Source organism: Carassius gibelio, chromosome A25 (assembly GCF_023724105.1).
Source record: "Carassius gibelio isolate Cgi1373 ecotype wild population from Czech Republic chromosome A25, carGib1.2-hapl.c, whole genome shotgun sequence".
Classification (NCBI taxonomy): domain Eukaryota; kingdom Metazoa; phylum Chordata; class Actinopteri; order Cypriniformes; family Cyprinidae; genus Carassius; species Carassius gibelio.
The window spans coordinates 906207-921511 of record NC_068395.1 but is presented as its reverse complement, the minus strand read 5'-3'; positions in this window follow the sequence as shown (position 1 = coordinate 921511).

Sequence of the window (15305 nt, the reverse complement as noted above, 5' to 3'; positions counted from 1 at the left end):
ACTAAACTGAGACTCCAGCAGTGAAACATGCAGACTATCATGATATGCTAATTTGTGTAAACTTTTTTGATGTCTGTCCTAGTCTCCAGTTGTGTAGTAAACTGCACGTTCATTCAAAACAATCTGTGGTTGGTTGCTTCACTTGTCAGTCCTAAGGTCTCTTTCTATAGAAGTGGGTGATGAATTATAATATTTCGGAAGCTGTTTTTGCCATAGAAAACCTTTAGAAAGAAAAAAGATAATTACTACTTTTTAGTTTCACAATTCACAAAATAAACTTTGTTTCTTGCGATTCTGAAAAAAAGACACACAGTGTTTTTGTGTCTGACATGAAAAATAATACAAAAGTGAATTCTGACCATCTTTTTTTTTTAAATGAAGGTTGTGAGTTCATATTTTGCAATTCTGGGTTAATATCTCATAATTATAAATTCCTATCTCATAATTCTGAGTTTATTTCTTGCAATTCTTAGATATCTCAATTTTAAGTGTATTTCTCAGTTCATATCTCATAATTCACTTTATATCTTGCAATTCTGAGTTTATGTCTCACAATTCTGACTTTCAGATTTGTTAGTCTATCTCACAATTCTAATATATATATATATATATATATATATATATATATATATTTTTTTTTTTTTTTTTTTCTAAATCTCTAGGTTGAAAACATGTAAAAGCCTGTCAACCAGCTGCTAACCAGGGACTAGAAATGTGAAAACTGTGAGATTAATCCTTCAATAGTTAGCACCCATTTACCAGCCTCTCAGCAAATCACTACTATTGGATGAATGTCACCTAATTAATATTCATGGGGAGTATTGATAAGCTTCATAATGCCCACACACTCACTTCAGAGTACACATGCAAACTAACCACACACACAAGTGCCAACGGAGCAAAAGCTAAATTGCTGCCTTTAAACACACACACACACACACACACAGAGAAAGTTGACAGGATTAGACAAGTGTATAATCCCACAGGATTCGGATGCTCTCCTTTTGCAAATGAATAAATAAATGGATTGTGCAGCACCAGCACACGGCTGGTGGCAGTTTTCCATTTCCATTTCCTCCTGCAGACCATAAATGAATCTCACGTCGTCCTGCTGCCAACAAATAAAGCATTTCACAAACCACTAATGCTCTACAAATTACACCTGATGCTTCACCAGCTCACATTTGGGGTTTGGTTTTGTGACACCGACCATCTGACTGTACACGATCTTCCTGGCAAATACATAATACAATTATTTATGCATGCATAAAGACATGACACAGGAATATTGTCATATATTTGTGCATTTGAATTAATAGAGCAACATTTTTGTCAGCTGTACTATTAGAAGAATCGTTCAGTCAAAAAGCTTTTTGATGCATATCTAGGAACTTCAAATTCAAAAGCAGCGTGAACAACATTGGACTGAGAACAAAGCCTTGAGGGACACCTGTGCTTAATGTTATTGTGCCTTATGTTCTGCCACCCATGCGCACTGACCCAACCCAAAAACCCAACTTTTGGGTTAAAAATGTAACCTGACAGCTGTGTTACTTCATATTAACCTTAAACTTTGGTTGAAACAAACTGTCATTTTTTGAGAGTATACTGTAAATGCTGAAATAGGTTGTGGATTTGTATAATTAAGTATATTTCAGGCAGCACTTTTATTTTATTTCTTAAAGTAATTCTGAATGTTTTTGGTTTTAGTTAATAACCCTTTTCAGGCTGTAGCTTTAAATCTCTGTACAGCTTTTATTATGAGCCCCTTTATGAAGCTTTTCTGAGAGATTTATTGCACAGGGCATCAAAGTCCTGACAGATCCCATAATTGCCACAGAGCTCTGATGGCCACGTCTGAATAAAATGGCCCATTTTGTCTTTAAACGTGCATGGTGTGGAATGAAAGGCCGTTTTGGTGCTCTCTGGGGCCGATGAGCGCCTGATCGTTCCTCCTGAACGAACCTCATCCATCAAATCTGTTCAGTCTGTCAGACGGTTCTCCAGTGTTCCAAACCATTTCCTCTGAACGCCCCGTTTTTACCAAACTCTCCCACGTCTGCTCTCCGACGGGGACGGTGCGATTGACAGAGTGTCATGTGAGAGAGAAAAAGACTATTAAACTAATTTTTTTTTGCCTGTTCCTTTCAAAAGGTCATCTGATTACACAACAAGTTTAACTTTGTACTTTCTCAACATGCAGAAGCTCTGACAGCGAGATACGTGTGAGTTTTCACTCTGAATAAATAATTACTGAGTATCACACAGATATACATAAAAAAAATCTTTCTGTACAAAAAACTTTCTGTTTACTTGTTTTAATAGATTACATTGAATGTAATTTAAACAAAATGGTTCAAATGGTGTGTCTATTTATATTTTATTTATATGTAATTGGATTGTATTTGTATTTGTATTTGTGTGTGTGTGTGAGTGTGAATGTGTTAAAAGTACTACACGTGTATCATCAGTGGTGGACAGTAACGGAGTAGCTTTACTTCGTTACTGTACTTAAGTACATTTTTCAAGTATCTGTACTTTACTGGAGTAGTTTTATTTTGAGTAACTTTTACTTCACTACATTCCAAAGCATAATTTCGTACTTTTAACTTCACTACATTTCATAAAACATATCGTTACTCCCTATAATATATCACGTGCTCCGACACGCAGAAGCGGTGTCTGATTCATCATGAATGAACTGAGTCTTTTCAAAATAAACTTTAATCGGATCGCGAATCGCACTAAACGATTCGTTTACGAATTAGAATGATCCGATTGCAGCTGTTCTGGAGTCGACCACTCACTGATTCAAATGAACCGTTTAGTGCGAGTCTCCTGAAGTAAGAACCGGGAGATCTTGTGAGCGCGCGTGCGTCTGATGTTGCTAAGTTATTAATGTCGAAATTTAGGATTAATTATTGTAACTAAAAATCATATTTAGGTCAAAATTGTCAGTTGTTTGGGAACTAAATCCGCTGTAAAGAGTGATGTTTAAGCCCACTGAAATGCTGACATGCAGACACATCAATCAGCGTCTCTGTGTTTTAGGTTAAAAAATAAAATAAAATAACCTTAAACTAACACAGATTAAATAAAATAACTCATGCATGTCCAAATTCCCCGCTACCATAATATTAACAGTTTTATTCAAATGCTACCATGACATCTGTTTTTATATTGTGTATTAACAGTAACGTTATACATATGCATATTGTTTGGATTAACTAGACAACGTTAGACAGACATGTTTATTCATAACAGTACTGAAAATAAGTAAATATTGTAGCTGATGCTAAATGTCTAGCTAACAAGCTTGCTGGTGCTAACTTGAGGTAATTTTTATAAATAATGTCCAAATATTTTTATTCAACCACCTATATATATATGTATATAGATTACATCTAGCGACAAAAGAAAGGATGTGATGTTCAGAACATGGTAACTAGTAATTATCAAAGAGGGGAAGAGATGCACCCCGTTTGGCCAGGGGTTTTTTTACACCACAGACGAGGTTTGAGAAGGAAAAAAATCATTATGAAAATATAATTATATTTTCCTTAAAATGTTCTTCCTAACTTCAGGCCTTATTATCATGTCATATATAACTGTGATGTTCTGTAAAACCACAAACTTTAAAACACTTTCACAGATCACAGATTCCAAAATAATAGTTGGTAGCACAACTATTAATAGTTCTAATAATAAATCATCATATTTTCATGATTTCTAAAGATCATGTGACACTGAAGACTGGAGGAATGATGCTGAAAATACAGCGCACATCACAGAAATAGATTATATTTTAAAGGATATTAAAATAGAAACCATTATTTTATATATTTTATTTTGATAATTTAGAATTATTACTGAAATACAACCTTTTTTTGTTTCAAACAGTTCAATGAACAATAATAAATGAAGTACCTGGAGCTGACAATGAAGTAAATGTATAATAATTAGCAAAGATGATTAATTTAGCGCTGTAAACGCGCGTGTGAGGGGCGGAGACGCGCCGCGGAGCGTCAGACGCGCGTGAGGACCAAACACAGCAGAACGGTAGGAAACTTCACTCCTATTATTACTTCTCTTTTACTATAGCGATTTATTTTTAGACACGTGATCTGAGTCTTTCATAGATTTGTAGAGTTATTAGAGAAATTGAGTTATTTATTTTTTTTTACATTCTTTGGTCGAAGTTTTCAGATCGGTAATTCGGAGCATGTTCGCGACTCGGTTGATTCAGATCGGCACTTCGGAGCCTGTTCGCGACTCGGTTGATTCAGATCGGCACTTCGGAGCCTGTTCGCGACTCGGTTGATTCAGATCGGGACTTCGGAGCATGTTCGCGACTCGGTTGATTCAGATCGGGACATCGGAGCATGTTTGAGATTTTTTTAAATTCAGACATCGAAGCAGGAAGTGTTTGTCAAACAGCTAATTGGTGATAAATGAATATTTGGACTTGAGGATTTTTTTTACTTGTCGATTCAGCATGAACATGGACCCACACACAAAGGTGGACACACTCTAGACTTAATCATCAGTAAAGCTCTAAAATTTTAATCCATTGTTATTAAGGACGTTAATAAAGGACGTTATTCAACCACCTATATATATATATATATATATATATATATATATATATATATATATATATAAAACATCTGGGGAGAAAAGAAAGGATGTGATGTTCAGAACATGGTAACTACAGTAATTATCAAAGAGGGGAAGAGATGCACCTCGTTTGGCCAGTGGTGTTTTTACACCCCAGACAAGGTTTGAGAAGGAAAAAATCATTATGAAAATATAATTATATTTTCCTTAAAATCTTCAGGCCTTATTATCATGTCATGTATAACTGTGGTGTTCTGTAAAACAACAAACTTTAAAATACTTTGTTCTTACTGGTGAAGATCAGATGGTCATCTCTGTTTTCTCTCAGGTACATCACAGTGTAAGCTTCACAGTGAACATTACTCTCATCAGCGTAGTCCATATCAACAACAAAAATATATCTTGACTCCATATAGTGGTTATTTTGGAAAAAATCCCAGGTATTTAAAAAAAAAACAAATGTGCTAATATAAAATTAAATTAGCCTATATAAAATTGCAAACATCTATCTTTCAGTACTTTTTTACTTAAGTACATAAAATATTTAGTACTTTTGTACTTTCACTTGAGTAAAATTGAAAAAGGAGTACTTTTACTTTTACTGGAGTAATATTTTATTATACGTATCTGTACTTTTACTCAAGTACTTGATTTGTGTACTTCGTCATGAACTAGAAATACATTTCTGTATGTTAAGAAAAGTACGGCGTTAGCAAACATGGCACAGTTGAGGTTCGACTCCCAGTGGACACATGAACTGATGAAATGCAAACTTTGAATGCAATGCAAGTTGCTTTAGATAAAAGTGTCTGCCAAATGCATAAATGTTGAATAATTCACATTTACAGTTCCTCTGGTTAAATACATAGCCCCGCTGCTGTAACTGTGTGTTTATATTTTTCCTCTCACAGGTTTGTGACTCTTTGTTCCAGTGCCTTCATCTAACTGAAAGCCAAATGTTATCTTCAAAAATGGCACCCCATCAGCAAAGACGTCAGCACACAGGTCACGTATTTCTGGGAATGCTAACAGATAGACATCTCCAGCTATTATAGATGCCCTTGGTCAGTAGCGATTGGCTAGCTTTGGTTGTAAACACACTGAGAGTTAAAACCATAAAAGAGCTGAATACAGCTGGTTTCACTAGAAGATGAATGCCATGCATAACAACTACATCACCAGCACTTGTCCACACCACTTCAGATAGTAAAAACACACCTGCTGGCCGACTTTCCATAAAAAGTGCAATGTAAATAGTTACTTTTGACAGGTTTACTCGTATAAAAGCGGTTTTGGTTTTGCATGTCGATGGGAAGCTGTTGTAACGCTGTCTGCTGAGCATTTGTCTGGGAATCTCTTCTGCAAAGTCCAACAGATTTACAGTAACTGAAGGACAAGATTGAGCCAAAAACAGCAGGACCCCTCAAACAGTCAAAGATCAAGGAGTTAGAAGGAAGGAGAGACATCATTCACGACATGATAAAATATCAGAATCCAGGTCTGATGTTATTCTGGCTGGATCCGGTGAAGCAAAATTGTCTTTTTATCTTGTATCAGAAATAAATTAAATAAATGTAAGTAGCACATTGTAAACATCTTTCTTTTTTTTATTTATTTTGTTTAGCCAAAAATCATCATATAATCAGATAAAAAAATAATTGCATAGTACTGCATATGTAAAAAAAAAAAAAAAAAAAATTCTGAGCAAAAATATTTTAAATATATGCTAAGAATATGCTGTAAACAACAATGTTTAATAAAATATATTTTTGACATTTAGAATTTATATACCAATATATATTCACAATATTGCAGGGGCAATATTCAGTGTTATTTTAGCATCACCAAAATACTACTATAGATTTATAATAGATTTTTGTGTTTTCTACTTTCATGTTCATTTTAAAGTTTACATAATTTTTTGTTTTTATAATTTTTATTTTTTTATTATTATGTCTCTATGGTTTTTATTTCTGTTTTAGTTTAGTTATTTAAGCACATCAAGTTAATGAAAATGACAAATGTTGCATTGGAAACATAAAACATGTTAAAGTGGGTTTTTTTTCAGTCAGCAAGATTCGAAAATTCCAATTCGACTATGAAAACCCTCAGTCAGAGACACCCCTACTAAACACATGTGAATGCATAGTTTGATGCAGCCATCATCTTTTCAAGGTTCATTACCTGCGCGTCTTTTCCACAGGCGTTCAAACGCTCAGGCGTCATCGCATCTAAACGCTTAGGCGCGGGAAAAAGGCTTCGACAAACCGAATGTAGCATTGAAGAGATCAAAGACAGCGTTCCGACGCTTTAGGTCTGCGAGTGAGGATCAAAGAGTCGAGCCGAGGGCCGCTTCTGACCACAGAACCCATAAAAACATTCAACATGATCGATGCTGAATATAAACTTCACTGTTTCAACTGAACCACGTCACGTCATTTCCCGCCTTTACTTTGTTGTGTAGATAACACACTGGGGGATATATTCTCTCCCAAATCTTGAGATTTTATAAATTACAGTTCTGAGTTTATACCTCATATTTTTTTCTCAGAAACGAGTTTATACAATATCTTACAATTCTCAATGTCATGCGATTTAGTTTATTACAAAAAAAATCTATTTTCACATAATTGCAAGACAAAATGCACAAACCGTAAAATATAAAATCTGAATCGCAAGAATAAAAAGTCAATGCAAAAACATCAACTGCTTCATTAATGCCAGACTCAAAGCCTGTCTGATATTTGACGTTATGGGAAATTCCACTCAACTTTAATCAGATTCCTTGACTTGAAACATTATGATTAAACGATGACATTCTGTGAGTACTAAACTAAATGTGTGTTTAATATCCAAAACTGTAGTTTGACAGAAGAAGACGAAGTACTCACGATGCTATTTCTGTTCCTAACCGTATAAACCACCATTCAGTTTCCTTATATGGGCAACAGAATCCAGGAGCGTGATGTTTTATTTCCTGTTTCACAGAAGAAAGGAATATAATGTTTAGAATCAATGATGACAGAATGATTATTTCTGTTCTTGTAAAAGCAGGATACAGAACTTAAAAGGTCAAGATTGAACATCTTCATCTTAAGTAACTCCTTTCTGATAAACTTCACAACTCGAACAGAAACTCACATCAGGGACTTTTGCTTTTCAGCTTTTTTTTGGCAAAAATACACTGCAATTCAATGCATTTCAGGCCTGATTTTCTGTCAATCCATTGATTTTTTAATTTTTTTTATTGAGGCAGTATTGATTTAGAAATCCAAAACACTGCTCAGAAACAGATGAATATCTCGACAATAGAAAGCCAAGTTTCAGTTGAAGTGGATTATTATTATATTATTATTATGACTCTATATAGAATATACTTTATTCTTAAACCAGGGACATTCTGTATTATTTTGTGGCATAGTTAAAAACACCCTGCAGCATATTTTCTGAATTAATTTTCTGAAGTTTAGTTTTGCACTCTTTCTCACAAAATATGAAGCATTTCTTAGCATTTTTGCATTTTAAGGTTATGAAGCAGAAAAACTGCCTCACAGACACAATTCAGATTTCAACCTTTAATAACATTCTTAATTGTTAGCAAAAATAAATAAATGACAATTTATTGTCCTTGTAACTTTTTCTCAGGTATTTTAGTTAGACATTTTAGATGATTCAGATAACAAAAATAAATTTCCCATAATGTTTGCAAAATAATAAAATGGAATGTTACCATGTTTTCTCACTCACATAACCAGTAAAAAATGTTTTTCAAATATTTATATTTTTAACTTTCATGAAACATTCAGAAAGAACATTTTCATAAAAAATGTAATTCATTTTGGGTTGTGATGCTCCTAGAGCATCCATTTAATGGCTAACAAGTAAAAAGCTAAATTATATAGTCTACATATTTTCAGTTTATTATGCTATTAAAATTATCTTAAGTTGTCAACATAACAGAATTGATGATGATAATGATGTCTCCAGGTTTTCCTGGACAGACAGATACGAGAGCAGATCATGCTGCAGCTCCTTCTCTGTGAATAAACGTGTTTCTTCTTCTCTTAAAAACGTTTGACCCCTTTGGATCTGAATCTAATAAAGACTTCCTGTGTGCTGCAAACAGGAAGTAAACAGAGTGTAAATGCAAATACCAACACAAGCTTGACTTTTAATGCATATCTGTGTTCAGAAATAGTCAGATTGCAGTTTATAATGCAATGCAAGTAAATGTTGCATCTCAGTGTGAGCACTAGGAACTAGAAAAAACTAGTTTTTTTTTTCAAACAGCAACAGTTTAATGAGAATCTTGCCATGCAAATTAGTTAAAATAATGATGCATGCTTTATTGACAAACATTAGAATATCACTATTTTATTTTTTGCATTTTTGTTTATCATTATTTTTTTTTTTTACATTCAATTAATTTTATATGCATTATTAAATAACTGATTGACTGGAGTGTTGTGGATTATTGTGGATGTTTTTATCAGCTGTTTGGACTCTCATTCTGACGGTACCCATTCACATCCATTGCTGAGACACTGATGCATTGCCACATTTCTCCAAATCTGATGAAGAAACAAACTCAGATGACCTGAAAGTGAGGACATTTTCAAAATTATTATTTTTTTTTTTGGTGAACTTTTCTTTTAAAAATGAAAACTGCAGTGAAACGGGTCTGAAACATTCAGTAAACAATTACTCAGTGGAAACATGCACACAGGCTTCCTTCATATTTCATCTCAACACAGTTGGCTGGACAAGTGAATCATGCAAGACATGGAGGACGCTTTTGTACAGAGGGAATCATCATAATCATCATTCAGAAAAAGTGCATTTAACCATAAACTCATAAGTAAGCACCTTTTAAAAGACGCTCTGACTGATTTAACTCTTTATGCATTTGCTGAAATTTAAGGCAAAATACACGGACGTCTTGAACAATGCAAATGTCTGTCAGAAGCATCTGTGCAGGAAACCAAGACACTTAAAGCATCTGTCAGCGATTTGCAGAGCAGAGATGCTTCTGAGCCGCAGGGGAGAGTCTGAGATTTAACCAGACAAAAAGAGAACCGGAAAAGATTAGAAGAGAGACTAAACTTTAAAGACACTTTAGCTTTATTTTTCTACAAAACAGCAGAAGTCGACGGCTGCCTCCGAGACCTCTCGGGAAGCTCCCTCTGGTGAGCTCGGAAGTCATAAATAGGATGTGAAGAGCGCTCAAGTGAACTTAGTTGGAAACGGATGTGTTGGGTAATGCATAAATCTCTTGTAGTTTTTCCCTTAGGCCTGTTCTGCGTGTCAGAAGCACATGAGCATTTAGCAAAGTAGCGAATTCTGACTTTAAGTTGCATGAAATATCATTAGCATTGGAGAGAATTGTGGGAAATGTAGTTTGGTTGCACAAGTTTATTGGCTAATAATTTGGTGTCGAGGCCAAATTATTTAATTTTAGTCCCATCTGCCTCAGAATCTTCATGTTAATGCATGTTTTAAAGTAACAACATTTTTTATATGGTTTTTGTTTTAGTTAACTATGATAACCCTTATCAATAAATCTATTTCTAAAAGCAGCATAAATCATACTTATGTGGTGCAAACGGCACCTCTCTCTGACCATAGCGAATGACCCTTGGCTGCACTGCAGGGACAATGAACTGTGTTGCAACACAGTGGATAAAATTAGACGGTGCTGATGTGGTTATGAGACCCTAGAGAGGCAGAACACATCTCCAACAAGCCAGAGTTCAACAAGGATGCCACACAATCAGTGGTGGACAGTAACGGAGTAGCTTTACTTCGTTACTGTACTTAAGTACATTTTTCAAGTATCTGTACTTTACTGGAGTAGTTTTATTTTGAGTAACTTTTACTTTTACTTCACTACATTCCAAAGCATAATTTCGTACTTTTAACTTCACTACATTTCATAAAACATATCGTTACTCCCTATAATATATCACGTGCTCCGACACGCAGAAGCGGTGTCTGATTCATCATGAATGAACTGAGTCTTTTCAAAATAAACTTTAATCGGATCGCGAATCGCACCAAACGATTCGTTTATGAATTAGAATGATCCGATTGCAGCTGTTCTGGAGTCGACCACTCACTGATTCAAATGAACCGTTTATTGCGAGTCTACAGAACTAAGAACCGGGAGATCTTGTGAGCGCGCGTGCGTCTGATGTTGCTAAGTTATTAATGTCGAAATTTAGGATTAATTATTGTAACTGAAAATCATATTTAGGTCAAAATTGTCAGTTGTTTGGGAACTAAATCCGCTGTAAAGAGTGATCTGTTTAAGCCCAATGAAATGCTGACATGCAGACACATCAATCAGCGTCTCTGTGGTTAAAAAATAAAATAAAATAACCTTAAACTAACACAGATTAAATAAAACAGTACTGAAAATAAGTAAATATTGTAGCTGATGCTAAATGTCTAGCTAACAAGCTTGCTGGTGCTAACTTGAGGTAATTTTTATAAATAATGTCCAAATATTTTGTATAATTAGCAAAGATGATTAATTTAGCGCTGTAAACGCGCGTGTGAGGGGCGGAGACGCGCCGCGGAGCGTCAGACGCGCGTGAAGACCAAACACAGCAGAACGGTAGGAAACTTCACTCCTCTTATTACTTCTCTTTTACTATAGCGATTTATTTTTAGACATGTGATCTGAGTCTTTCATAGATTTGTAGAGTTATTAGAGAAATTGAGTTATTTTTTTTTTTTTTACATTCTTTGGTCGAAGTTTTCAGATCGGTAATTCGGAGCCTGTTTGCGACTCTGTTGATTCAGATCGGGACTTCGGAGCATGTTCGCGACTCGGTTGATTCAGATCGGCACTTCGGAGCCTGTTCGCGACTCGGTTGATTCAGATCGGGACTTCGGAGCATGTTCGCGACTCGGTTGATTCAGATCGGCACTTCGGAGCCTGTTCGCGACTCGGTTGATTCAGATCGGCACTTCGGAGCCTGTTCGCGACTCGGTTGATTCAGATCGGCACTTCGGAGCATGTTCGCGACTCGGTTGATTCAGATCGGCACTTCGGAGCCTGTTCGCGACTCGGTTGATTCAGATCGGCACTTCGGAGCCTGTTCGCGACTCGGTTGATTCAGATCGGCACTTCGGAGCATGTTCGCGACTCGGTTGATTCAGATCGGCACTTCGGAGCCTGTTCGCGACTCGGTTGATTCAGATCGGCACTTCGGAGCATGTTCGCGACTCGGTTGATTCAGATCGGCACTTCGGAGCATGTTCGCGACTCGGTTGATTCAGATCGGCACTTCGGAGCCTGTTCGCGACTCGGTTGATTCAGATCGGCACTTCGGAGCATGTTCGCGACTCGGTTGATTCAGATCGGCACTTCGGAGCATGTTCGCGACTCGGTTGATTCAGATCGGCACTTCGGAGCCTGTTCGCGACTCGGTTGATTCAGATCGGCACTTCGGAGCATGTTCGCGACTCGGTTGATTCAGATCGGCACTTCGGAGCCTGTTCGCGACTCGGTTGATTCAGATCGGCACTTCGGAGCATGTTCGCGACTCGGTTGATTCAGATCGGCACTTCGGAGCCTGTTCGCGACTCGGTTGATTCAGATCGGCACTTCGGAGCCTGTTCGCGACTCGGTTGATTCAGATCGGCACTTCGGAGCATGTTCGCGACTCGGTTGATTCAGATCGGCACTTCGGAGCCTGTTCGCGACTCGGTTGATTCAGATCGGGACATCGGAGCATGTTTGAGATTTTTTTAAATTCAGACATCGAAGCAGGAAGTGTTTGTCAAACAGTTAATTGGTGATAAATGAATATTTGGACTTGAGGCTTTTTTTTACTTGTCGATTCAGCATGTACATGGACCCACACACAAAGGTGGACACACTCTAGACTTATTCATCAGTAGAGCTCTAAAATTTTCATCCATTGTTATTAAGGACGTTAATAAAGGACGTTATTCAACCACCTATATATATATATATATATAACATCTGGGGAGAAAAGAAAGGATGTGATGTTCAGAACATGGTAACTAGTAATTATCAAAGAGGGGAAGAGATGCACCCCGTTTGGCCAGGGGTGTTTTTACACCCCAGACAAGGTTTGAGAAGGAAAAAATCATTATGAAAATATAATTATATTTTCCTTAAAATCTTCAGGCCTTATTATCATGTCATATATAACTGTGATGTTCTGTAAAACAACAAACTTTAAAATACTTTGTTCTTACTGGTGAAGATCAGATGGTCATCTCTGTTTTCTCTCAGGTACATCACAGTGTAAGCTTCACAGTGAACATTACTCTCATCAGTGTAGTCCATATCAACAACAAAAATATATCTTGACTCCATATAGTGGTTATTTTGGAAAAAATCCCAGGTATTTTGAGCAGTAGGATTATAAAAAAAAAAAAAAAACAAATGTGCTAATATAAAATTAAATTAGCCTATATAAAATTGCAAACATCTATCTTTCAGTACTTTTTTACTTAAGTACATAAAAAATTTAGTACTTTTGTACTTTCACTTGAGTAAAATTGAAAAAGGAGTACTTTTACTTTTACTGGAGTAATATTTTATTATACGTATCTGTACTTTTACTCAAGTACTTGATTTGTGTACTTCGTCCACCACTGCACACAATACTGACAGTAATCAGATCACAACCACAAATACTTATTCTCTCTCCTCCTCTCCAGGCAGACGTTTCTAAACGTATCCTTTCCAATCATCCTACTACCTGCCCGCTTGATCCTATCCCCACTCACCTCCTTTAGGCCAGTTCTTCTTCAGTTATCAACTCTTCACACTGGTACATTTCCCGCAGCATTCGGGCTCGATTCAGCAAGCAGGCTCTGATAACCTCATTGCTGAAGAAACCCTCTCTAAATCCAGCACTTCTAGAAAACTACAGACCGGTATCCCTTCTTCCATTCATTGCAAAGACACTTGAGCGAGCTGTGTACAACCAGCTTTCTATGTTCCTTGGACAGAACAACCTTCTGGACAGCAACCAATCTGGCTTCAAAAGTGGCCACTCGACTGAGACTGCTCTGCTCTCGGTTACTGAAGCCCTGCGACAAGCAAGAGCAGCTTCAAAATCCTCGGTACTCATCTTACTGGACCTGTCTGCTGCTTTTGACACTGTTAATCACCAGATTCTCCTGTCCACCCTCAGAAAGATGGGCATCTCTGGAACTGCTCTCCTGTGGGTTAAGTCCTACCTCTCTGACAGATCCTTCAGGGTGTCTTGGAGGGGTGATGTTTCTAAGTCACAACATCTTGCTACTGGGGTTCCTCAAGGCTCAGTACTTGGACCACTTCTCTTCTTCATCTACATGACATCTTTAAGATCTGTCATTCAGAAGCATGGCTTTTCTTATCAACATTATGCTAATGGCACTCAGCTCTACTTCATATTCCAGCCAGATGACCCGACAGCAGCTGCTCGTACTGCAGTCTGTCTGACAGACATTTCTAGCTGGATGAAGGATCATCAGTTTCAACTCAACCTTGCCAAGAACGGCTCATGGACTCATCCAACCCAGCACTTCATCACAACTTCTCTATACAGCAGGGTTCGTCAACCATTACTCCTTCGAGGACTGCCAGGAACCTAGGAGTTGTGATGGATCATCAATTAAGCTTCACTGACCACATTGCTACAACGACCCGGTCCTGCAGATTTGTCTTATACAACATTAGGAGGATTAGACCCTTCCTAACAGAGCAGACCACCCAACTTCTTGTCCAAGCTCTTGTTCTCTCCAGACTGGACTATTGTAATGCTCTCCTGGCTCTTCCTGCATGTACTGTCAAGCCTCTGCAGCTGATCCAGAATGCAGCAGCGAGGGTTGTCTTCAGTGAGCCGAAGTAAGCTTGTGTCACTCCTCTCTTCATCAGTTTGCAATGGCTGCCAGCAGCCACTCGCATAAAATTCAAGGTACTGATGCTTGGCTATAAGATGACCACTGGCACTGCACCATTATACCTAAACTCACTAGTTCATACCAAGGGTTCATACCAAAGCTTGTGTTCTGCAAATGAATGACGCCTCGTGGTGCCATGCCAAGTGGCACAAAATCACTCCCTGTGCCCAGCTGGTGATCGACCTGTCTTTCTCAGTCTTTAGCCATTTTCAAAAAACATCTAAAGACACGTTTTTTTTCTTTAAGACATTCAGTCATGATACATGCCTGTCGAACTCCATTTCCCATCCTGCCTCATTCCTGGGACCGGTGCAGCATGACCCCTCCCCCTTTGCTCCCTTTTCTTGGGGGCGGGGTTTATCTGGGTTGGTGATGTAACAGACCCAGGAAGAAGCTCGCTGTAGTTCCTTTACCAGCTGTTTTTGTAGTCATATAGACAATATTTTTGTTTGCATTGAACTTTACTGCAACTTTGCAGATATTGTTTAAGCACAGACAGCAACATTACACACTAACTAACATTAAAAAAGTAAAATCCCAATCAATCACCCCTTTCATCTCATTAGGGTTTGAACAGCTAATGTTCTCACCCCGGCGTAAATTTCTGCTCCTCGACTAAATATGACAATAATGAAGACATATCCAGATCTCTCCTGCTGTTCTGATGTGTGGGTCGGTTTTCATCTGCAGATTCACAGCGTTTTCGACCGTTCAAAACCCTGTTTGTTTCCACTGCAGCACACACACACACACACACT